Source organism: Hippoglossus hippoglossus, chromosome 6 (genome assembly GCF_009819705.1).
Source record: "Hippoglossus hippoglossus isolate fHipHip1 chromosome 6, fHipHip1.pri, whole genome shotgun sequence".
NCBI lineage: Eukaryota > Metazoa > Chordata > Actinopteri > Pleuronectiformes > Pleuronectidae > Hippoglossus > Hippoglossus hippoglossus.
Window position 1 is genome coordinate 12,637,644 of NC_047156.1, and position 19,969 is coordinate 12,657,612.

At 40.2% G+C, this 19,969-nt stretch overlaps 1 long non-coding RNA gene across 1 annotated transcript; it reads left to right on the forward strand.

Moving 5' to 3' along the window:
- Positions 1-1,220: 1,220 nt before the first annotated feature.
- LOC117763721 lies at positions 1,221-19,375 on the forward strand. The gene is made up of 3 exons (XR_004614206.1): positions 1,221-1,345; positions 2,593-2,674; positions 19,170-19,375. It is a non-coding gene; the product is annotated as an uncharacterized LOC117763721 (long non-coding RNA).
- The last annotated feature ends 594 nt before the right edge of the window (positions 19,376-19,969 follow it).

Consider the following 19,969-nt stretch of genomic DNA (forward strand, 5'->3'; position numbering starts at 1 on the left):
CCCGAGAAGGCTGGACCACAGACACTGTGAACTTGTTTGTTGCCTAACACCAAAGGCCAAAGACACAAACTCACCAGTTTTTAGCCCAGGTGAAATATAATGTGTAAGTCCACAGTATTCGTGTGTATTAGTTGCTACCTCTTAGTGGCACTTGAGTTTTACTGTGTGCATGATTCGTGGGTCAGACTGAGATGGGTTTTCCTGAAAAAGGCCTATAAATTGGTCCAGCTATTATAATTTATAATCTCTATATAGTGACAGAATATAGAGCACACGGTCTGAAGCTGTGTGTTTGTGAGAAGAGATCCGCTTTCTGTACTTTATTACAAGTGAGGACCCTCAACAGACAAAAGACCTGTACACCGACCATGATAAGATCTTTAACTTGTTTTCAAAGCCCTTCATGGTGTCGCACCAGCATCCATGTCTCACATGCTCACTGTGTAAGAACCAGTACGGCTCTGCAGGTTCTCTGGTTAGAATCAGTTTAGCTGTACGTGCAACACAAAAACCCTATGAAACAGCTTTTAGTTTCCATTTGCCCCTATAGCTGCAAGAGCGCTTATATACCTGAGGACCTGCTTAAAGCTTAAAAACCTCTTCAGACTGGTTTAGACATTATTTTATTGCATCAAAATTGTATCTATCCATTAATATTAATGGTATGTGTTTTTATCCCATTTCATTCACTTATTTTTACTTACTACCTTTATTTGTTTTTATCTTTATTATAGTTTTCTAAATCAACAAATCAATGGTATTACATTCTAAGCATTCTTTAAAATGTGTTTCCTATTCTTGGTTTATCAGTCAATTGTGAAGGATTTTTTAACTCTATATACAAATGATGTTTGATTGATTTATTGATCCACGTGTTCAGTTGTAAAATAATACACAGTGATCTGAGGCAGCGTGGATGAGAAGTGAGCACAGTGAAGAACAGTGTGTGTGTGTGTGTGTTTTTAAGGGGATGGTGGTGGTGTTGTACCCTTCAGAATGTTTTCTCACATTCAAAGTTTAGTCTTTGAAAACAACTAAACAAAACAAATAAAAAGAATAAAACATTCTTTAAAAAGTTTTTGGTTTGGAGGCCACGCACACAAACACAGACACACACACACACAGGGTGCACGGGGAAGCGGGAGCTCCAGGTACCGGAGCGGCCACTGAGCGGCGCCGCAGCCCGCAACTTCCACCGCCTGACATCCGCCGCTTCCTCCCCGCTGCACGCTGCAGGCCAAGCCGCTGCCTCGCTGCCCGTGTCGGGTTACAGCCACCAGGCCACCCGCCCTCCCGCCCTCCTCCCTCCGACTGAAGCGCGACTTTTAGGGAGATAGTATTACAGGTAGGTGCGAGCCACGGTCCGTGTCACTATCGACGGACAAACGAGGCATTGAAAAACCGGACCGTGACCCAGAAATTCTCGCTTTAATCGGGTCACCGTGCTCGTTTTCAGCGCTGAGTGATAATGGCACCTCCTCGCTGTCCTTAGCATTTGAAGTCCACTCACCACAACCTGTAGCTTCTTCTTTTTTGTTATTATTATTCTTACTACGGGGGGAAGAGGCAGTGAAAGGTGTCCAGCTGGACGCCTTGTATTTCCCCCCGTTGGTGCCTTTGAGTGTTATGAGCTGTGTACACCTGCTGATCGCTGCTTTTAATCCAGGTGAAGGTCACTTTAACCCCGTAATGAGCTGCTGTGAGGGGCTGCACGGGCAGGCCTCCAATCAGGGAGGAAGAGATACACATGTAGAGCTGGAATTCCCTTTAATCTAATGCACATTCAGTATAAGTGCAAAGTCATTTAGAGAAACAAGAATGGATTAATTTCCTATAAAATGTAACCCCTTGTTTTGTTTATATATTTATAAGTGGGTGTTTTCCCGATAAGCCCCAAAATGCATTTAATTTTAAAAACTAAACTGCAGAACTGACGACATGATTCAGAGCCTCTCATCGCTGCCATGTGCTGCAGGATTCAAGTCAAGTGAGGGGCTGCAGTGAAAACAGGGCCAAATCTTTTCTTTATGTTGCACAGGGGAAACGGCCTGTAAAGACCCAGCGAGCTTGTGGAGCGCGGAAATAAAAACGCCGAGTTGGGAGCTGAAATTTCTCTGAAACAGTCCGAACACAAAGTCTTTCTCCCCCCCCTACCCCCCCTGCTCCTACAGGGTTTTGTTGAGGGTTCCGCTGAGAAAGCCCGATGCAAAGTGGGCCTACAGCCAACTGGGATGGATTCTAGGGTGGAACCTAAACAGATGGGAGATGGTAAAAAGGTGAACACGGGGTCAATCCGAGCTTCAGTGATAAAGCTGTGGGCAGTGCTCATAGCAGTGTTTTAAAAGTTGACTTAAGAAAAACAGATTGTGTGGTCAGAATAAACTCTTAAGACCATATTGGTCCATTTTTTTCCCAAGCTTCTTTTGTCTAGATTGCCACGGGCACAAGCAGCAGACACCAAATGGTCAAAAAATTGTTATCATTATGTTTGTCTGGAAATCAGCAGAATGGGGGTGTTGATTTCCAGCGGGTGGGCTTTTCCTTTGTCCCCCTTTTTTTTTTTGTTCTAACCCAGATTTTCATGTTTAACAGGCTCACAGCTGATCCACCCCCTGGTACAACCATTGAGACAGAGGAGGTTAAAGCACTCTGAACGCATGGAACCATATTGCAGGTAATTAATATGTCGGCACCGTGATGAACTTCGTCAATACATCTATCACCGCACTTAACTTGAAACTGGAGCAGCACATGTGGGATGCAGCCGTGAGCGCAGACGGAGAGTACATTTGTCCATTAGTAAACACTTCATAGTGTGTGTTGTGATTGGGGAGGTAGTGGGGCTCCTCTGTCCAGTCGCAGTCATTTTCGCCCATCACCTCCTCATCGCTGTAAAAACACTTGCTGTGGTTTGCTAGATTAACAGAGAGCCCCCTAATGGAGTAATTACACCGAGCCAAACATCTATTTTTCACCTGTGCTCTGCCATTATTCTCTGTCCCCTATCCACTCCATTGGAAGTCACTTACTCTCCTTCCAATGAGTTATCATTGACTGCCATTTAGACGTTCTGGAGCAATTTGTCTTACTGAGGCCATGCGCCGGCCTCATTGCGAAAGAACAATCATTCTCCCCCCAATATATAAAACATTCATGGGGAAAAGGAAGGGAAAATGCTCCACAAACAGATAGCAGAGAGTGGCTAATAGATACTATAAAGGTGACAGACAAGGAAAATAATGTAGTAGATTACTGGGGCTGCAGGAACAAGCCTGCACAACCAGTACAAAAGCTTCAGGGACTCTACTGCAGGAGGGGGGGGGGGGGGGGGAATCCTTCACCAGACAAATGTGTTAAATGGGTTGTATGGCAGCTAGTGGTGGTGGTAATTGCTGTTGTTGCATACAAAGTCTCAATTTAAATTTAAATTCTAAATGTTTAAACTGCCATCACTGTTTGTCTTTGACTTATATTGTTCAGATTTGATATTATTGGCTTTGGATTTTCACTAGAACATTTTGGAGGCCTTTTTTTTTCCATGATCTTTTTAGTCGGTGGTTCTTTGGCTCTAAGCTCCTTATTGATCGTCTTCAAGGTCATTGCTTCCGTCTGTTTTTTAAAGCTTTAGATCATTTGTTTCTATGTAAAGAGGAGACTTTTTCATTTTTAGCCTGTAGGTCATTGTCATCTAACCATGTGGTAGTCCAGATTCTGCACCAAAACCAATGGAAATAATATTGAATGAATAAAAAAGAATATAGAATATATAGAATATCCCATTGGAGTGGGAAGACATATGGCTTTATGTCTTTTTTTTTGCCTTTGCTACTTTCATTTGGACATTTTTTGTACCTCTAATATACAATATTCTAGCTGCTGATTATTCTGATATGAATCGGCGCGGCACAGCTCTCCTGTAGGCAACCTTGTATTTATTTTTCTTTATTGCTTAGCACAGTCCAATATACGTCCTCCTCAGTCCCAGCAGAAAGGGTTAATCACATTCTTAACTGAGTGTTTTGTTAGATTAGTCCTCCTCCAACTGCTTAACACAATGACAAATAACCATTATTCTTTTCCTAGCACTGATAATCAGGACAACTTAAACATTTCTCACCAGCACAAGTGAAACCATTAATCCTCAGCGATACCGCTGATAAGTGGTGACTTTGGAGTAATGGCCCTGTCACCTCAAAAAAAAGAGACAGAAAATGTGTACAATTAATACAAGATGCCTATTATATTTTGTGCATCCCACGTCTTTGTGTCATCTGGCAGCATCTGTCAGTGGTAATGGACTAAATAATGGACTGAGTTTTTGTTCCTGATATATGTTCATCTGCTACAAAGTGAACATTATTAGTTCAAATACTTACAGGCTGTAGGAGGGAGGAGATGGGCAGGAGAGAAAAAAATGAAAGCATAAATGTGAATATATGTCAGTTATATTGTACTTTGGCTGATAAGGAAGATTTGTATAGAGTAGGTGATAACGAATGTTCAAGGCTGCTCCACTTGCACCCATGTACATATGGTGTTTTTCCCTTTCGTTGTACTGTGATATACTTTGAGTAAAATTGTCCATGCAACATTTTAGTTTCATGCACATCAATATTTATTCAGAGTTAATTTCACCTCTTCAGCTGCAAATATTAGTCAATTGATCAGTGGACAGAAAATAGAATAGAAGATTAATCATTCAAGTTAATTTCTCAGCAAAAATGTTCAACACTTGATGGTTTCAGCTTCTAAAATATGAAAACATGCTGCGTTGCCCATCTTAATCTATAGAAAAGTGAATCTATTTTGGTTTTGAATTGTTGGTTGGACCAATCAAGTCATGGAAGTCGCAATTGACAAGCTTCGTGAAAACTGTGGGCAGATTAATGGTTAATGAAGAAATGTTTAGCCTCAGCCCTGTTTGCCTTCCCCTTCTATCTGCGTCACACTCACCACATCGTATTGCATGTTGGTCCCATGAAGCCTCTCAGACACAGTAAACCTGAATAGCTCCAGATGGCATTTAAGGTGAGTGTTGTAAACCGCAACTGATAGGCCCGCGAGCATAATGGTGCTGTGTTCAGTTACGTGCAAACAGGCAACTGATAATGTGCCTGATACCACACTTAACTGAGCAGAAGTAGGGGAAGGCATTGATTCACTCATATTTTAAGTATCATCAAACATAAAGTAGATGTTGTGCCATGTTCTGCACTTTCATGTCCTTCAGTTGCAGCCAATCTCACTGCATTGTGTGTGTGTGTGTGTGTGTGTGTGTTGTTGTTGTTGTTGTTGTTGTGATACAACAATCGCACTGTATGAACCATCGTGCACCTTTTGGACCTGAACGTGCTGATAGTTTTTTGAATATGCTAAACACTCGTAGTAGCGCTAACCACCTATGCCACAAGGAAACATGTAAGAGCCTGATTGAAACTCCCTCAATTTGATCATATTCTCCATCACATGTTCTTTGTCACATGTTCCCTTCAGGTGTTGATGTAGCTGCCTGGAGGTGTTGCATTCAAACTGCCAGGATGATGATAAACACACTTAATTGAGTTTGTGATTGAATTTGGTTTTAGATCATTTGCTCATTTCCATTTAACGGCTTCCGGTATCTTGAAATCAGAGGGAAAAGCAGAAGTATTAATTGCACTGTACATTGGGACAGGTTACATTGTTAGCCTGATTGTCAATGTGGTGTTTTTCAATGTTGGATTCTTTTGGAGTTAATGGATTTATTATTAGAATAAGATGTAAACATGCTCCAGTAATTGCTCAGAGCTGATCATATGTTCAAGTTTGAGCCTCTTTTTTCTTGATTCATCAAGAACATACACTCAAATAGTCGCTGAGAGTAGAACTAATGAGCTAGTTGAATACTTCCAGTTAAGACACATCATCATGGATAAAGCAGATGGTGTGAAACATATTTTTGCCGCCTGATGTATTCTTCATATGTTCTGAAATAGAAATTATGATGGGGGAAAAAAAATATTATCCAAACATTAATCTTAAATTAGTTTGAAATTGTAGGTGTCAATATGTTTTCTGGTTTTACAATAAAGACTACTTTTAATATAGTATAGAGTAGCATGTATATATTACGTATAGTACTTATATTGTACTCATACCGCACAACTAGAAATGTCAAAATATATAGTAGTATTTTGGTTTGGGAAAAATGTTGGTTGTGATGGTGCCCATCGGTGACAAAAGAACTGATGCAACCATAAGAGTTATTGTAATAAAACTGTTTCTGTACTTAGTCTCCAAGTATAGTGTTCGTTTTTATCTGTTATTGAACATAAAGTTTCTCATCCCACATGCGAATCCCACCATTCTCTGGCAGCAGCACAGTCCCATGCAGGCACTTGATACTTAGTATTTCAATGGCCGTAGCTCTGTTTTGATCAAAAGGCTTCAGGGGCCTAAGTTTCAAATCCCTCAAAGCCCATTTTGGCGACTCTTTGTTTAGCCCATTGGCATTCTGACCCCATGCTTCTCAGACTTTGAACTCAAAGCTCGGAAAAGCCGTATCGCTTCTTTAAACACATTATCAGTGGGCTAGGTTTTAAGAATATCACTAATCATCTTAAGGTTTTAGTGCAGTGTGGCAGTGTCGTTTAAGCCTTGGGCCCCATTTGCTCGCCTGGGCACTGTAAGACACTTTCTGTGAAATATAGGATCACTAAATGGCAGAAAGTGGTCAGTAACTTTATGCTTTTTCCGATTAAAGCATCTCAAAGCAAGACTTTGCTGTAATTCACTGTTGAAATGATAAATTTAATCAAACAAATTATTTAAAAAACCTATAATGTTCGAGTTATACCAAGGTCGGTGCAAGTTTGTGGGAAAGATAGCACTTTAAATAAGTGTGATGCGGCTAATATCTGTGAGGTGTAGCTTGACTTCTTGTAGTATCCTTCCCCAACCTTTTAAATACAGAAATCTCAATATCTATTAACTTTAATTTCTTTTATTAAACTCTGAATATCAGCCAACAACCTTCAAAGTGCACCACTGGATCTCTGCCCTCAACCGAGCCATGAAAAGATTGTCACTTGTAGTTTTCTCAGTCTCCAAACTGAATATTTTCATACCACTAAAACTGGATTCACTGAAATGGATTCGCTAGCTTTAATCAATAACTTAACATTTTGCCTACTCCGTGTGCCAGGTTAAAACTTCCTCCTACACATCAGAGGACTTGGCTTGAAGTTTAATGTCAACTGTTAATGCTGCAGTTTAATAAATAATTTATGAATTACTGTCAAGAAAATTGGCATGGGCTGCATACCTTCTGAGAGGGCGATGCTGCACATGCATATTATACAAAGATTATACAAAGTGGAAATGAGGAGGTCAGATTTCTGTATTACCTGCTTGATGGTGAACGTTGCATAATAAATGCTTACCCAAGTTTTGAAACATGTCAGTCAAGCTGGATGATTGTTTTCCTTCAATTTTGCAGAACTAATTCTTTTAATTTATTTTGTAGCGTTTGTCTCAGTTGACCCAGTAGATGTTTGTGTTTTCTCTCAGTATTGTAATTCCAAGCAGCAAACCCACTCATAGCATCAGTAGAAAATATATCTTATCTCAAATTTCACATATAAATGCAAAGTTTGACATGATTAGTAAGAGTTTTATGTTAATGAGCATACGCTGTATTGTTTTGTTGATGTCCATAGTCTTTGTCTGAACTCAACTGTTGTAAATCACTTTCTTTAGGCTGGTGACAATCAGGAGTGTTTTTAAAGATGTTGAACACAATCAGAACAAACAATCATCCATACGTCAGAAGCATCTACTTCATCTTATTGAAAACTATATACAACCTGTAGTGCCGTATGTAGTAGTTGTTGCTGATGAATACATTATGAATCAAATGTAATAAAAAAAATGGATGTGACCACAGAGAACCATCTTTTTGTGCATCGTCTCCAAAATGAGTGTGTGTGTGCACATGTGATTGCAGGAAAGTCTGTTTGTCCCCCCCCCTGCTCCTCTCACACCTCCTCAGTCTCATCAGCCCCCGTGATTAAGTTTTGGCACCTTGAATCACATTGTCTTCTTCTGGAAATATTCCGGCTGCATTGCTGCCAGTCTAAGTGGAGACAAAGATAAAGGAGGAGAAGGTAAAAAACACACCCTGTTGTGTGAATCTTTCCACAAGGCCTTGAACCCTGCCATTCATCCCTTTCACTTCATCAGCTGAGTCTAATTGCCAGAGAGGACAGGATACCCAGGGCCCAATTGTTCCTTATCCTCTTTGGAGCCTCTGAGGCATGAAAAGCGAAAAGGCCTGCTTTTGATCTTTTTTTTTGTTAGTTTTTTCTTTTTTTCCTATCATCCCCTACTATCTTTTCCCTTAAAGTGAGACACTCCATTCACATTGTGCCCCCCTCTTCATCCACGCAAAATAATTATCAAGCTCTGCTTCATCAAATAATGGTGGATATCGGAGGTCATAATGGGCAGGGCCAGAGGTCCGCAGGGGTGGCCCCAGGACGTGGTGGAGATCCCAACTCATCTTAGAGGCATGCTCCTTAGCTGTGGCTACCTTTTATATACCTTGACCCCGGTTTTCGTTTGCCTGTCCTAATGAGACCCTCTCATGCAGCCAATGCAATAGAGGTCTTGCAATGGCAGGGTTGGGAGGCCAAAGTACAATGAGACACAGGGCTGTGCTCAGACAAGGGCGCATCTGTGCCATCTTATTAAGCCTTGGAAAAGAGCTCATGCGTCTCAGCGTCCCATAGGCGCTGAGAGCACATCTATTGACACCTACTTGTCCTTTGCGGTCAACACCTTTCTGTGAGGAAGCAAGGACACCCAAGTTCTCGTTAGAAGTAATTCTTGGCAGAGTATTTAGCGAGGCAAAGTGTTTAACTCGCTTCGGGTGGCCATGTGGTGTGAAGATAAAGAATGAAGTTTTATAATGATAAAAAATTCCTTGGAACTATAGAGAAATGACGAGGGGTGTCAAAGACCAGTTTGTCAAAAGCAAATAGTCCTCGTATTTAAAGAACAGAGGGCACCAGAGTCTTTGTTAATGCTTTCTTCACCAGTTAATTTTAAAATGGGTTCAAAAGCATGCTTTAAATTATTGTTAATCACATTTTTATTAGGTTTAGTTAACATTTTCTTTTAGTTTTGTTGTGCCTTGTCATGCACTTTGCCATCGTTTAATGTCCAGAAATTTGTAAAATTTGAAAGAATGAAATGTTAGCTCAACCTCAATTTGAAAAAATTTTATGTAAACCTAGCCAACCTAACCACGTGTCTAAGTTACTGACTAAAGGGACAGCAGGATATACTATAACGATAGCAAAATGACAAAACAAAAACACATGTAGGCAAACAAAACCTTTAAGCAATCATGTTAAGCACGCCTAACATCTGAGAACTGTGTGAGAACAAAGCAGGGCTCCTGTCAGTGCATCGATCCGCTCCTGAAGGCACGCACATCCATAGCTCTCTGATTGCTCCCTGCCTCTCGCGTCTCTCTCCCCCGCGCCTCTAACTCTCTGCTCCGGCTCCTCTCTGAAAATGTACTTATCGATCTGGCCTACTTCCTCGGAGTTAACTCGCTGATAAAACCTGTCCAAGGGCTTCCAATGGCCTGAGAGAGTTTGTAGGGCTGGTAAGAAGGCAAGGTGATTAAAAAAAACTTGTCACAATTTTTTTTGTCCTAATTTTAAGTTTGTCAAACTCTAGTTTTGACATTTCCAACATTTTATTGTCTGGCCATGGAATGAGTTTTTTACTCTAGCACCTTGGCAGTAATATATATATACATACTGTCTTATGTGATTAACCTACAGACCGAGTAGTCTGATAAGTCTTTACGTAGCCTTGAATGATTGTTGGACTTTCCAAAGATAAAAGAACTGTTTTTTAAGTTGTAGTATCATTTTCTTTTGTTCACTTTCTTGCTATTTATAGCTCACACCATGAGGCTTCAACCACACAGAACTTAAGACAAACAATATGGCTGGGCACTTAAACAATATTGATCATCATTGCAATATAACATTCATTAATAACAATATAACAAAATCCCTAAGTATATTGGTATAATGCCTATGGATTGTGTAAGCACAGTGAAGATTTGTAAAATGTTTTGCAGTTTATCAAGTGGTCATCATTTTCTGCCTTTTAAACAAGAGTTTCAAACCACAACCTTCACTTGAGAGTAAAAATTTGACTTTAAACCAGACATAATCACATTTATTGTGATAATTATTGATATTGACTGATATGAAATGGAATAATTTGGTCATATTGCCTAGTCTAGGTTTATATTGAAAAATTATGAGATTATTGAGCAGAACATTTGATTGTAGTGATGTTAAGAATCTTTTTCATTCCTTCATTTGTATTTGCAGTTGAGTAAGTATCACATAATCCAGTGTATCTACCTACACCTTTTAGTTAAAAAGTGCCCAATTGTTAAACTACATTGTTTATGTAGTAAATCAAACTGGTAGAATTTTGTGAGACAAATTTCTCCATTGAATTCCGCCAGCTGGTGAAATTAGCAGTTGCATTTGATTCAGTGAGGACTTTCGTTGTCATCATTGCTGTGTATAAGTCATCTGTGATCACATTGAATAGAAATAAGAAAACATGACAAATTGTTAAAGAGCGGTAACTATTGTAATATTGCTGTTGTTCGTTGTGTTGTAGACTCAAAAATAATCATCAGTTCCTCATTATCGTCCACAAGAACACTTGTACCAAGATATCAAAAATCAGTGTTTCCTAAAAAAAAGTGACTCATGTTTTGTGTGTAATCATGTCTCCGGAGTGTGATTACATTGTATGTCGGTTTGTGTATATTTTTGCAAGTGTGTTGTGCTGTCATGTTTGTAGCATTCCATGTGGGAGGGTCTGTTGATAAGTAAGCCATCTGTAGTGTTCTGCCGAACGACATGTTGTAAAGCGAGATTTGAGAGTGTGGAGAGACTTGACTTGACAAATCTTGGCACATAATGAGACAGAAGGGAGTAAAGGCTGAAGTCTGTCCAGAGATAAACAATTAGATTTGTCCCTGAGGTAAAGGCCAGGCAATGCAAGGACTCTCAGACTAACAAAATCAATATGGCTTCCAGTAAGAACACTCAGGGGGTAGAGTGATCAAGAGGTTATCATTCAGTTCTCAGATTTGGACGAGTACACACAATGAGGAATTATATCGTCAGTATGATTACTAACTTGAAAGCTCCCTGTCAGTGTTGTATACGTTTGGAAGCATACATCTGCTATTCAATTATCTGTCAGATACAGTTGGTCTAATTAAGACATGAGGATGCGGATCAACAGGAACACTGAACTACTGTAGTCGAGCCAGCTTTCCTCGGCAGCCAATTGTTCGGGAGACAGAGGGAGATCTTAAAGGAGGCAGCATTTGGGAATGATACTTTCACACCCCCCAAATAAAACCATAACGGATCATGAGCCATTGACAGCGTGGGCAGCCCCCTCGCTTGCATCCCCTCTCAGGCCCTGCCTAGACTTGCAGGTCTTATCTCACATCTCACCACTGTTCCCTGCAGGCCCCACAAGGGTAGCACTGCCAGGGCATGGGGGGTTGGACTGTTGGAGGCGGGGGTTTGTCCCAAGTTGTGCTTTCACCGGCTTTAAAGAAGACAATAATAAGAGAGGGTGAATAGTTTTGGGGTGGGAGAGGGGACCATCACAACTTGTGTGCAACTGCTGTTAGGCAGGGACGTCTCCTCTGAGACGCTTAGTCACTGACCATAAAGGTGTGAGTCTGAGTCGCGGCCAGCCTGTCGCCTCATCTCCATGGAGACGGCGACGTGGCACCCCAGCGGACTTGTCTCTGCTGTGGCCCGGAGCAGCAAGAGCACTTGGGGATGTGACCTGACCATCACCTGGGCTCCAGGGGCCCAGGAGGCACTGCTCTGATGACCTTCAACAACCTGCCAGTCTGTCATCTCGGCCTGGGGAATAACACAAAAAAGCCAGCGAGGGATTCGTGTAGAGACATTGTTTACTGGGTCATCGTATCTTTGGAGGAGGCTCTTTGTGAACTATAGTGAAAGAAATACTTTTCACGGCAGGATTTAATATTCTTAAATATCCTTTGCCTGTGTTACCCTTTCATGTCAAGATCATTTAGACTATACTATACATTTGTACTTTCTGATTGGTTGTTATTATAAAGGTATAGTGTATATAGTCTTAATTATTTTGACATGAAAGTCTATATAGACAAAGGAAACTTTCAATATTTTCTGATTGGTTTGTCAAAGTGAAACATTGGCTTAGGACACAAAGAATACAAATTAATTAACATAATTAACATTAACTGGTTGTTGTACTTGTGACAAAATAATAAAATCACTGTTTGGACATGTTATGACTTACTTTTAGGTGACGATATTTTTTTACTGTAAAATAAATGTATTGAATATGAAACAGTTGCACCTTTTGTTATTATAGATTAATGCTGCTCCCCATCATGAAAACCCCAAAATACTTACTAATGTGCAACATATATTGGTTTCTCACTGGATTAAGACCTACAATTAAATCTCCATTTATTTTCTTAATCACAATTCATTAAAGATGCCCATCATCATTTTCTAAAGCCTGAGGTGCCATTTTCTTATTTCTTGTTTTGTTTGACCAGCTGTTCATAACCCAACAATATTTAAATGTGTAAAATAGACATAAGAAGCACATCCTCAACATTTTTTGATCAATTATCAGAAATGTTGCGAATTGATTTTCTAATAATTGACAATCTGAGTACTACTCACCATCAGCCCACAGAACTAACCATATCAAATAAAGGCTTCTTTTAAGAGATGCTTTCAGTGACCATCATTTAGAAATGGGACCATTGTTATCTTTTATATATCTTAGTGTACTAATGTTTGTTTTCAGTCTCAGCTAAGACTTAGCAATAAAACAATATCAATAATTATTACAGTATGATTTTTTTATCAATAGCAACAAAACAAAAGTCTAATAAATGTTTTTCTGTTTATCAAGTGTTAATCATTCTCTGCAAAAAAGACACGTTTAAACCCACAACATTCACCCAGGAGATAAAGTCAGTCTTTATAAATAAATAATAATTCATGATAACTATCAACATTGACTGATATGGACATTTTATCTTGATATAATTTTTGGCCATGTCGTCCAGCGCCTAGTCTCAGCTGCGCCAGAATATCACAGGTTTTCGAGGGATTTTTTTGGCTTATAAAGTTAAAAAGAAACAAAGAGAAGCAGAATGCAAAATAAAGAAAGCTGTCATCTGCTGCTCCAGGGGTGTGGACACAACAGTGGTAAAAGAGAAACCTCAACGAGATTAAATACATAATCAGCAACATCAGAGTAATTCCCGTATAATCTTATAGACTATTGTTTGGTATCACAGGGATAAATGATTGCCAAATGATCTCAAATCTTCTGCATTCGAGTGTAAAGCAGCACCATCCAAACCATTCCCTGGAGACCCTCGTGTTGCATTATCTGAAAAAAAAAACCCAATGCATGAGATTCGGTGGAAAAATCTGTGCTTTCTTCCTTTCAGCCAATAAGAAAGGGGATTTTGAATGGAGGGGTGATTCTCTATGCAGAGCAGAGACGCGACACCTTCCAGACAGTGAGAGATGGCGAGCCCTAATAATACAGAGCTGTACAATGGTTCTGACAGGCGAGCATTAAAGCAATCAGGGTCCCAGGCATTCCAAATCTCTTTACCGCCCACCCTCTAACAGACTGAGAGATGGGCGGCTGACCTGTGAGCTGTCAATCATGGGGGATACCTGCTGGAGCCTGATCAGGGAGTGCTGAGGGCACCAGTCCATCAGATCTGTTTTCACACTCCAGACACTAACATTGCAAGCATAACCACAGACACAAAAAAGCCCCACCGCCTCGCTCTTAATTAGGAGATGTGTGTGCGCGTGTGTGTGTGCGTGTGTGTGTGTTGTTTGGGAGGGGGGGGTGGGGTGGACTTGTTTGGTTTAAAAGGGTATGTGAGTGTCTTAGATATAGGGGGGATAGTAAGTGGAATCCCAGTGAGACAGAGAATAACCTTTTCTCTTGATTTAGGATTCAGGCATTGATCTGTCACACTGTTTTGTACAAGCAAGAGCTCTTTCAGCATTGCTTCTCAGTGTGTGTAGCTTCTCAGTGTGATAGTGTATGTGTGTGTGTGTGTGTGTGAGAGTGATGGACTTGTTCATTAGCTGTCTGTAGCCCATTCCAGCAAATAGATGACCATAATACTGCGGTTAGTTAATGGCTTTCTGGTGTTTCCTCTAGAGTCTCCCTGTCTGAGGGCTGACTGCTAAACCTCCTCCATGGTTTTTTCCTCCTTTTTCCAAGTGGGGAGTCTTGTGTTCCTCTGCCTAACTCAGACAATTGGCTTCATCCAGCGGCCAAGTCTGTGAGCAGTCTGGCCGCATGGACTCACATTAGAGAACTAAAAGCTTCATCACAAAAAACATGCTGATCTGACATTCTGTCCCAGGGATGACTGGAATCGTATTGGTTCTCCGCAGTTGAAACCCAGTCGGTGACAGGAAATTACCTCACAAGGAGGAGTCATACGTTTCTGTTCTGTGGTTCATCTTACATTTGTTTTAATGAAAACTGGCATTTTCGATTTAGTGTACAATACAGTATATCACAATATTCTACTTCATATGATATTCAGATCATTACAGCGATAGCAAACCTCAAGAGAGCAATTCAATCCTTTGACTTAACACAAATAGTGAGAGTACTTGTTGGGTAATTCTGTAGACAAACAGACAAAATGATCAACAAACCAATGGACAGGGGCGAAAAAGTAACCACTTTGATACAGGTAATTAAAACAATTGATTCTGAGTGTGGTCTGGGATATTTTATATATTTTTGAATAGTTTGTAGTAGTATTGGAATCACTGAAAATTAGCTTTAAGACCCAGTGAATGGATATCAAAGTGCTTTCTGATTTTATATATTGTATTACGCATTTCACGTGTCCGTTAAAAACACAAAGCTATGGAGGGAATAGTCGTGGATATTTAATGGCATTTACAGAGGCCAACAGTAATAAAAAATGTTTCACACCCCTTCGCCAGAGACGCTAGCAGCTCAATATATAAAGCCATAAAGATAGCATATACATAGATATGTTTATATGAAGAGGGATAGATAAAAGGACTCTTGATTTGTGTATGTAGAGGAGAGACTGCTTCTCCTAACAAAATCTGAAGCCATGTGAGTGGGCTCGACAGTGGGCACAGCTCTTTAGTGCTCTCCATTTATTCAGAAGTAAAGAACCAGCCATTGATTAAGCTTCTGAATATCATATGCAATATTCATTAACATTTCTGCATTGTCCTCTTTATAGAACTCTCAAATTAGCATTACAAAAATACATGTAATATCAAGTCACAATATCACAGAGCCAGAATCACAATGCAGCCTGAAATGGAACCTGCGTTTATAGCTTGTATAGGTAAGATGTCCACCAGCAATGCTGTTCTCTCTTTGTGTGTCCTGCTCTGTCAGAATAGTAGAAAGAATATAATGTTTGGCTCTTTGTTAAAATTGTTTTGGAAAGATGTAGATTCAACATTATAGATATTGTGTAGACTGTATGTGGTGCTGATGAACTTTTACATAATATTTTGTTCACTATCTATTTCCTTGAATGTAGACTATAGTAGGTGTGTAAATCAAAAGGTATAAAAACCTCATTGAAGAAAAGATCTGTATGAATAGTGGTTCTCTCTAATATCTAATATTAGGAGCTATGTATTATGGCCATAAAGTCTCATCACTTGTTCACACCTTGCTTATCACTATACACCCTCACATTTCTTGATGAAAAGATAATTATACATTCAGAATTTAGATGATGTGTCATTCCATTAGTCTTGCTGGAGGGAAATGCATTGTCTTATTTAAAAAGAAAAAGACCAGCTACTGTCTGAAGTGGACAAAACAAACACCTCACCTGAATGTGTCCCAGTAAAACAATGACCGTCTCTCGTCTTGGTTTGTTTAACAGAGATCCATCTGGGACGTGCATGTAAACTCAAGGACAAACACCTCTGCATCAAGTCTTTGTTTAGCTGTGAAATGGACAGATGTTGGTGAATTGGACATACAGAATGTATACAAATAAAAAAGACACTGCCCAACATGTTCTGTGCTCAAACCTTTGAACATTCAAAAAATGCACTTACAAATGATGTATATAGTTTCATATTGTGGGAAGAGATTTGCTGCTCAACTGAACCCGTTGTGCAAAAATAATAGTATATCCAAAATAAAGTAGAAATATATAAAAGCACCAGCATGGGTTTCCCTTATAGTCCAAGAAAAAACATTTTTATTCAGTTTAGAAAATAACCTTTGACCTTTACCACACTCATACACATGCTTTCTGGAGCTGAACTGAAAAACAATGCAGACATGAGTCATGGCTTGGCCACTGATCACGATCAGCTTTCCAACCATTTACAAACGGCATCAAATTATACAGTATTAAAAACACACACAGATTTACCTTCTGAATCTTGCAGTAAGTTCTCAGTCAGGTATTTTTATTCTCCATTAACCAAACCTATAGACATATTTTCTCTACCGATACCTTCGACCAACCTGCAGCTCCATGCTGCAATGTTACCTCTACAACTTGTCTAAAACAGGCAGAGTGCTAACATGTCTTACGTTAGTCATTCCTGGGAGACTACATGCACAACTGACCGAAACAAAGAAACTGCAGAGGCGGTAAAACAAGTTTAAACTGGTCCTGTTGGGCCAGGAAGGGCAATCGTATAGGAACGGTTGATTTCAGCACTTTCTTTTGTGTTCTTTTGTTTTGTTTTGTGAACTCAACTTGATACAAACACCATTTCATCAGAGGAAATACTTAGTTCTGAATCACTTCTTAACTAAAGTTACATAAACACAAATAAATGAACTCTGTAGAGAAGGGCATTTTCCAGTGTTAACATATTTGCCTGAAAATTAACTAATAAGCGCTTGTTTGCCAAATCATTAAAAAAAATATATTGTAAAACTCTGGAAGAGCGTATATTATTGTATTAAAATCGGATGTATTTACGTAACTGATATCTATTGGTCTGTGCTATTGTCTATTCTAGGTTCATCATGTTTTAACTCTGACTTTCTCAAACATTTCATATAACCTTAAGGGATTTTCCTCTCTCCGGAGAGCTAAATGTATATTGAATGTGACTGCATGTGTGTGGTGGTTATATGTGTGTCTGGGGAGGTGTCTCCTTTTGACTGGTTTTAAAAAATGAGAGCCCTGAAATCCTCAAATCTTGCCCCTCGTTTGGCAGGCTTATGGTTTAGCTCTTTTATGGACAGAATGTAAACGACCAAAGATAGAAGATGAAAGAAGTCTGTGCTTTAGGGTGGATTTTAACCCCGACCATATTTGACAATGACTGATGACTTTTGCAGACGTCTACTTAAACAGTACTTCAGTGGTGCTCTGTAGAGCCCCCCCCCCTGCATCTGGGAAACCAGATCACCTCTTGGTCCAGTGGCCTCAAGTCTCCGGTCCAAAGACAGACTCGTCTTGTTTCTTCCAGATCTCTGATATCATCCTTCACTGAGAACATATATGTGATCATCTGCAGCTGGAAGAGCGGCCCATGTGCATTTTACATCACTCTTAGCTATTCTTGGGTTTACTGGACCATTCACAACCTGACATCACAGCGAAGTTTGTTTTTTTCCTCCCACGTTCCTGTCCACTGACAGCCATATTCCTAAAACACATTGGGTCTTAAAGTTTTTATACCATGTTGCACGATTTGACTTGGATGCATTTGATGGTTTTACCTGATGGTCGGGTTTACTGCCAATATGGTTCATCGCATAATGATCACTTATCTGTGAAGGTTCTCACTCATCCAGGTCATGGTATCTTCAGGGGTTTTACATGTGCACGTAGACAACTGGACTTGCTTGAGTTTCTTTCTGAAGAAAAAAAAGGATAATGATCACTTCTTCTTTAACAGTAACTTTGTTAGACATCCACTGGCTAGAATTTGTTGGAATAATTCCATGAATAAGTGGACACAGGGATCACCATTATCTTTGTAATGTGCTGTACCATTGTATTTAACTACTTTGACTAAAGCATCAAGTTGGTTGTAAAGAGGATTTGTTCTGCCTCACACATGAGCTGTGATGGCCCCAGTGGAATCAGAACTCTTTCCCAAATATTAGAAATGTCCAAAACTAAGTCTTTGTCAAGAAAGATGATGCTCTAATTGCTCCGGGTGCCGTATTGTTAGAGTCTCCATGTAACTTTTGTTCATTTTTCCATTTTTCAACTTCAACATGAACACACAACAAAACAAACAAACTGGGCCGACAACTTTTTTCCCCTTTATTGGCAGCTGATACATGAACAAGAGGTCGTCTTGGCTGAAAAAAAAAAGCAACTGCCGAGGCGTTGCTGGACCTCAAGACCTTTGTGACCATTGGCGTGTCATCCCTCACTTTGTCATGTTTAACTAAAACCAATGCCCATTCAAAGCGGCATCCATCAGTGTTAGGTGAGAACAATGACAGATTGCCTTTCTGCCGCACTCAAAGCATCTGGATCCTTTCTCTACTCCCCCTCTTTTATTTATGGAAAACAGCCTGAATAACAGCTGGGCAATGGGAATTTACAAGTTAATCAATTGTTTGTTAGGAGCCACAGCGATGCCCCATACCCAACCATCTGCGAGTTAATGTTCATTTACCATGCTAATTTTCCCATAGGCAACAGCGTATCTATTGATATCTTCTAAAGAGACGGATTCGCACCAGGCGTTATGAAATGCCTAATATAGAAAACGACACCTTCTTTTGGAGGCTACGTTGACAATATGAGCTCAATTCAGTCTGTGTGGAATTAAAAAGTTAAAGATAACTGAATTCAACTAATAATAACTTCAGCTTGTGGTGGTAAACTAAGAAGTATGGTGTGAAAACAAGCATGAAACTACAAGAGCAGTAACCCTGAGGTCCAGGAACAGGTCTTTAAAGTCCTAACATTTCACACATTGATGATGCATCTAGCTAAACACTGTTCGTCCTGGACACTGGGCTTCCTGTTTAATTGAAGTTGCCTTTGCCTCTTCTCCCAGGTAGTGTGGCTGTGGCTCAGGCTCTCAGTGTTTCCTCACGTTCCATCTCTGCTCCACAAGACGACCCGCACACACACACAGACCTCACACAGGTCAGTCACACGTATCCATTAACATGCAGTCAGCAGCCCGCAGGACTGGCTCTTGTGCAATGTTGCCTTCACAAGTTTAATCATGAAAAAAGGGGGAATATGTCAAAAACTACATTTCTTTGTTCCTGAACTTTTAAATCAAACATCAGAGGAGGCAACACAAACAAAGGAAACAACGTAATCTGTTAGGTTGAAATACATTTTTAATTGTAATGATAAGTCAGACAATACGATGTTTAGAAAACTTGTAAAAGCACAATAAAAAAGCAAAATCTAGTTGAGATCGAATGCAGAAATTGGGCAGCAATTTTCAGTTGAATCGACTTTATTTGGCCATGGTATGTTGGCAGCCTTGAGCCAGTGTTGGGATAGGGCACCATTTACAACTGTGCTGTGAGCTCTGGTATTCACCTTTTCCTATTTCCCAGCTGCAGCACAGAAACCACACGCTACTTTATTTATAATCCAACAAACCTCAGTGTGTAACTCTTGCCCCGTACTCTTGCTAGCATCACACAATGAGGTCACTTCCCTCTGAACCTCCACCACTGCTCATGCATTCCAACATGGCTCTAGGACAGCAGCCCAGCAAAGCTCTATACTCGTCAAATCACAAAGAGGCCCAGATCAGAGCCGAGCTGGACGGGAGCCAGGATCCGGGATCCAGGCCCTCACAGCCCAGGCAGCTGGGGGCAGCCTATAATAAGT